We start from the raw sequence: 6,787 nt of genomic DNA on the forward strand, positions 1-6,787 counted from the left end.
ACCGCCGGCCCCTCATGTCCCAAGGCTGGCAGGGCGGGGGTCGGTGGCGGGATGTCCGTCGTGCCAGCAGGCTGCCTCTGGGCGTGCCACCGCGGGCACTGGTTGGCCAGTGGTTACGCTCAGCCTTTTGTTTCCCATCTCCTACATCTGTATGCTTTGGCAGTAATATTTTATTTCCAGGTAAATCTGAGTCCTTTTTCTGAATATGCTTCATTAAGAAAATGAAGTGAGAGCAGAAAGGACTGGCCCCTGCCAGTTCCTTGATGTGCTTGCAGTGTCTGCTCCTCGACATAGTTAGAATGGAAGCTGTGTGGCTCCTGAGGGAGCTTTTAGAAAGATAACAAGGCTGCAAATAAACTGTAAAAAAACATACCCAGCAGAGCCCTTCCATAAAAACCCCAAATGTTTTTCTAACTTGATTGCAGTGAGAAAGGCTCTTCATAACCAGTCTGGCTACCCTGCTATTACAGCTCAGTGCCTCCCTCAGACCGTGTGAATCTCTTTTACTATTAATCAAGTGTATGTCTGATGTCTGAAATTGTCCTTATTGTAGCTCCTAGGCCAGCAGGACAGCATCTTCTCATCTGCAAATACTGGCTTTAGCATACACTAAAAGCCTGGGGCTCACACCTTGAGTACTGTCTTCAGTTTTGGTCCCCTCAGTACAAGAAAGACATCGAGGCCATGGAGTGTGTCCAGAGAAGGGCAACGAAGCTGTGAGGGGTCTGGAGCACAAGGCTTGTGGGGAGCAGGTGAAGGAGCTGGGATTGTTCAGGCTGCAGAAGAGAAGGCTCAGGGGATACCTTATCGCTCTACAACTGCCGGGAAGGAGGCTGTGGTGAGGTGGAGGTCAGCCTCTTCTCCCATGTAACAAGCACTATTACGAGAGGGAATGGCCTCAATCTGCACTCATCCAAGTTGAACATTAGGAAAAAATTCTTCTCTGAAAGAGTGGTCAGGCACTGGAACGGGCTGTCCAGGGAGCTGGTGGAGTCACTGTCCCTGGAGGTGTGAAGAAGTGTTTACATGTTGTACTAAGGGACATGGTTTAGTGGGGAAATATTGGTGGTAGGTAAATGGCTGGACTGGATGCTCTTGGAAATCCTTTCCCACCTTGGTGATTCTATGACTATGAAAGACATCAGCCCCCGTCAGCGTTTTGCACAAAGGGGGTGAGACTGTTTTACTGTTTTTGTCAGCGTGAAGACTTCAGAGGGCACAGCTCTGTAGCAGCACAGAGTTTTTTTTGCAGCACAATTGCCTTCAGCTGGGTTATTGGATCAAGACAGTGACCATTCTTTTATGTAGTAAACCGTTCTGGTGCCATATGCCATATACTTACCGCCTTCAGGATCTGCTGTCCTGCCTCTTTTGCCTCAGAAAACAAGCTCCTAAGATGAATACAATAACAATAATTATGACTTATCAAGGCATGTTCTATAATTAAGCCTGTGCAAATAGCTGTGTGTATACTAGGACTGTGCCTGTTTACTTGTAATAATTTGAGATTTGTTGAAGGTGTGATTTTGTTTTCTTGGTGTGGATTACGCTTTGCAGTGGTCTGGGAGGAGAGTGTGTTTATACTCTGTAGCTTATAGTGCCGTGTTAGGGAGCTGTGGGATCTTAGGGTGAAACAGAATTTGAATTTGAATTTGGAAGGTGGACCCAAACAGCAAAGTATTCTGCTATGGATATCAAATCCTTTGAAGTTAAAGGGTATTTGTTTTTATTTTTTTTGTTATTTGTTTTCTGTTGTTTCCCATTATAGCCATAGAATCAAACTATTCAATATGGGTATTAGTCGCGATTCAAATTATAATTCTGTATGTCACACAGAAGGAAGAATTTTTCAGTATGGCATGCAGATCCTTCACCTTAATGATAAACAGTCACATGAAAGCAGGCAAAACTTGCCCTGCATGAGATGTCTTGTTCGTGTGTATGGAAGTGATGCTTTAGACCTTCCTCAGCAAGACCCTTAAGAACTGGTGTTTCTTTGTGTTGTCCCTGTACAGACTGAGCCGTGTAGTCATCTGACATCAAATCTGTCTGCGGCAGTTGACCTGTTTGCAGTCTGTGACACCTGTTTTAACTCCAAAAAGCCAGGCCATGTTATGCGTGTACCAGCTGTACTCCAGAAGCCAGCGATAATGGATGATTAAAGCATTTCAGACATAGTTCCTTCAAAGTGAAGTATTATTCACTAAGGTACATACAACCATTAGAACTAAATATCAACTTATTTTGCCATGAAGCTCGTGTAGGATATTTCCAGTGAAGCTGTCTCTGATTTGGGAGAGACATCTAGCCTGCTGTAATTCATGTCTGTCTGTCTGATTTCCTGCATGCTTTTCAGGACTTGTCAGGAGTCCTTGGTTATGACAACTAACCCAAATCTTTTCTTTAATAGTTGTGGAAATTTTCACCTGATTGTCTTTTATGATCCCTTTTGATCCTGGCCTCAGATTTTGGAGGGCCAAGCCACAACAGCATCATTAGCCTTGCCTGATTATTATTCTTCCTAGAAGAACAATGGAGAGCTTTCGACTGCATTTTTATCTCCTATTCCCTTTATTCTTGATTTCTTTCAGTGATCTCTTCTAGTTTCTATCAGAATAGTACCAAACAGATTAACTTGTCTGTATATAATATCTATAAATTATTATACTTACACGCCTCATTCCTCATAAACTACTAAGAGAAATGGTAGAAAACTAGCATAACTGGTTCCAAGTCAGCTCCTCCCACATATGGAGGTGTATAGTGAAAGAAAGATGAAATTTGTACTTCAGAGTACTTCTCTCCATGCTTTTATAGTCTTTCATAAAAGCTGCCCAGTTCCTGACCAGATCCAGGACTCAGAGAAACAGAAAAGTGTAAGCTCCATCTCAGCTGCAGCGAGAGTACGAGATCAGTGCTCCTAAGGTTTTGATTACTTCAGGGATGTGACAAAGAAAGGAAAACATCTTGACAAAGATATCTCCTGTAATTTCAGTATTGAAATTACCTGTCCAATATATTAAGCATTTGGGACAGTTTTTGTCGCAGTTGTGCTCCCCAAGTCTTGGAACGTCCAGATCCCACTGGTATAAAATTGCAACTCAGTGGAGAACCCAAAGCACCTTGTCTCAATTAATTCTCAATTTAAGGAAAAGAGAGATTGTAGTCCTTTTGTTTTCAGCCATTTCATTGACCAGGAAAACAGGTCATTGAGACTAATTGTGATTGCCTCTCTCAAAAGATGGGCAGTTACTTACAGCCCCTTCCTTAGTGCTGAGATCTGTAATGACAGGGACGTTGAATTTTGTGTGTCCTCAGGGGACCCTGGCACCTTTGCACAGCTGTGTTCCCCTGGACTGCCACTGAGGGCAAGCGAGGGCTAGAAGGACATCCATCCAGCTCATTCCTGCTGTAGTATACCCTTAGCGACAAAGACGAGTGTGTCATACATGAGTCAGTAACATGAGAGACAACCTGGAATAAACAAGGCCTCAATCTGTGAATTCTGTGCCTAAGAGGCTTTGGTCAGATCACTTGAACTATCTGCCTTAGCTTCTGTAGCTTAAACATGGAGATAATTTAATTGTGTTTACCACAGAAGATGGCAGAAAGATCAAGGACTGATTTCAAAAGGGAGCCAGTGGTTTGTGTTTTCCCTGTCAGCACTGTCTGGTTTTACATGAGCTGTGAATTTCACGATCCAAGAGTGGCTACTTAGCCGCATGGCTTTCCTCTTATCTCTTTAATCACCAATACTGTCACAAGTTAAAACGCTTTGAAATTTACAGGTTCTGTTTAGGCTTTTTAGGTACACTGATGGACGTCTTTAGATCCCAAAGTCCTTAATTCATAGGTACTTTTAAGGATTTTCTCAGTTGTGCCAACTCGGCACGATGTCCAGCAGAAGTGGAGAAGCTCAGCCAGTTCAGAAAGATGCTGACAGCAATCTACCGGTCTCCTGTTGCAAAGACACATTCTTCTATCCCATTTCCAGATTGTGTGGCTGACCCAAAGTATATATTGTCCTGACAGTGAGTCAGCAGTTATGATTCACAATGGAACAAGCCTGATTACTAAGCTCATCAGTGACTCCTAGCAGAAACAACATGTGTACACATGCTCAATCTTTTTCTCTTCTTCATGCAGTAATTTGCAAAGTTGGTAAGAGTAACTGTCATCACGTGTCAGATTCAGGGAAGTTCCTTTTCTGCGTGACATCCTTAAACATAGTGACACATCCTTATGATTTCATATTCAGCAGATAGCAGCAAGGAGTAAAAGTACTGCATAAGTCTCAGAACTCTGAGAAGGACTTCTCTGGAGACCACAATGTAAATGAGATTACTGTGGTTGGCGACTCCTTTTCGGAAGAATCCAGCTTATTTTTATGAAGCAGCTGCATGATATTTATCTCTCCCCTCATCTCCAACAGCAGCCAGAGCTGGGGACTCACATCTGTTGATCCTCTCAGTGCCTGCTTACTTTCTGTGCACAGAAAGGGGAGATTTAAGACTATAAGTACATTAGCTGTTGACAATTAGAATACACTGCTTATAGTCAACTCAGTTTTAAGAAGTGGATTACACATGTTGGAGTCATAACAGACAAGAGTCAGCTGTTTGGAGGAGAACAAGAAAAACAGTGTTTTGGCCACTAAAATGCCAAGGCATATATACCTTAGGTATATGCATGACAGTGATATAACAGGATTTTTCAGAGAAAACCAACAAGTGTTTTGTAGATCGTTAAGTGTATCTTGCATAATGATCATGAGTAGATTCCAGATTTTGTGCTAAAGTAACCTGCTTGCTGAAGGTAATTAAAAAACTAATAATAATAAAAAGTAAAAAAAGATTAGTTGGTTGCTTTGAAATGCTGTTATATTGGTAAATACATGGTGTAATGTTCAAGATACACCACATCTTCCTTCTCTACTGGAAGACGATGAAAAGGCTTGCCACCTCCTAGTTCCATTCAATTTTGTGAGATGAATCGATTAATCACTTAATCCCACTTAATGCAAGCAGTTGTCTCAAAAATGGCATTTTATCTTCCTGCATCATGTCATGAATCTTTAAACTAAGGACAGCTTTTAAGACTGGATGACCTAAATATTCCTTTTTAAATGTCTCTGAGGTAACTACAGAGTTATTTAAATAATGATATGGAAATAGATTCTTGTTTATGATTGTTAGATTCCTTACAATACTTTAATTATATTTTAAATAAGAAGAAAACAGGTTTGATATTTGAGGTACATCTAGCACCGACAGTACATCAACAATGAAAAAGGTAAGACAACAGCTTTCAAAGGGCAAAGAAAGAACAACAGAGTTTGGGTATTAGTTTTCCTGCAGTCCAACTTTACATGTACTTCACAAACACTGAACAGTTTGTGCTGTGAGTTGTTCTTTGTTCAAGTGTATTTGTATCCAGTGCAGCACAGTGTCTAATATATTTACCATTAAAATCAGAAGACAGGAAAAAAAATCAAAGAATTTCTGACAAACCCAGTTCACATGCAGTATTCCCTCTGAATATTAGTGAAATATAAAGTAGTAGAGCATTTTCCAAAGCTTGCTGTTTCTATGTTGTGTCATGAATTTTTCAAAAGCAGCTTTAGGGTTTGTTTTGGACTTCCAATGTTGGTGGTAGAGCTAAAGAGGCTTTCTGTGAATACAGTAAATTTGCCAAAGAAGATAAGGTAAGCACGTGTCTGTGTGGAGTACTTTTTACATTAGCAAAATCTCTTATTTCCCACAAGCAAGACAATTGGGAGTCCTTCTTAGAAAGCAGTTGTTGAAAGAATTTCTCATCTCTAATGAGGTTTTACTTTAAGTGATCATTTCAAGGGAGGAAAATCAGGAATTGAGTTATTTTGCATTTCAAAAATAATGTATTTATGTAACTTTCTCCAGTTGCTTCTAGTACTTAACATGGATAACAGCGAAGCAGGGAAGAGATATCCCTACTTGGGATTGTCTTATCCATAATCCCTTCTGAAGGTTTAACATACCTCATCTAGCCTTTGGTTTTATGTGCTGATGGGATTAGCTGTCAGAATGTCTCTGGGTGGATTAAGTAACCACTGTCATCAGTATCTCACTCTTTGCACAACACTGTATGAAGCAATCATGAAAAATCTGAGGACCTGGTGGGCAAAGAGCAGAGCTACAGCATCAAGGCAGTGACTGACAAGTAAGCCAAACAACGATCTGTATTAAAGCTGCCACAATCACTGGAAGAAATGCACACAGATAGGTGAATTCAAATGGGGGCAACCAGTTTTACTGGCTCCAACCAAAGCCCATCTGTCACCAGGAATGGTAGTGTCCTCGGCAAGACCATGTACTGGTACTTCACCAGAATGTTAGTGCATCCTTCAGCAGTTTGTGACCCAGGACTTTCTGAGCCTATAGTGATAGTATCTTCCTCTATAATACCTACATAATCCCATTTCCTCCTGTTCTGTCAGTGGGTACCACTGAGAAGAATGTGATTTTCTCTTAATTCCCTTCATGTGGTATTGATAAGGTCTCCTGGAGCCTTCTCTTCAAGCTACAGTCCTAGCTCTCCCAGCCTCCCTTACTCATATTCATGACTTCATGAACTTGCTCCACTAAGTTAGTATCATTCTGATACTGGGGAACCCCAGACCAGACCCAGCACTCCGCATTTGGCCTCACCAGTGCTGATCAGAAAGGATCACTTCTCTCGACGCTCTGGCAGAGCTTTACCCAATACGCAGGAGGCTTACAGCTTTCTTTGCCTCTTGGAATGCCTTAAT

This window comes from Gallus gallus, chromosome 2 (genome assembly GCF_016699485.2).
Source record: "Gallus gallus isolate bGalGal1 chromosome 2, bGalGal1.mat.broiler.GRCg7b, whole genome shotgun sequence".
Taxonomy (NCBI): domain Eukaryota; kingdom Metazoa; phylum Chordata; class Aves; order Galliformes; family Phasianidae; genus Gallus; species Gallus gallus.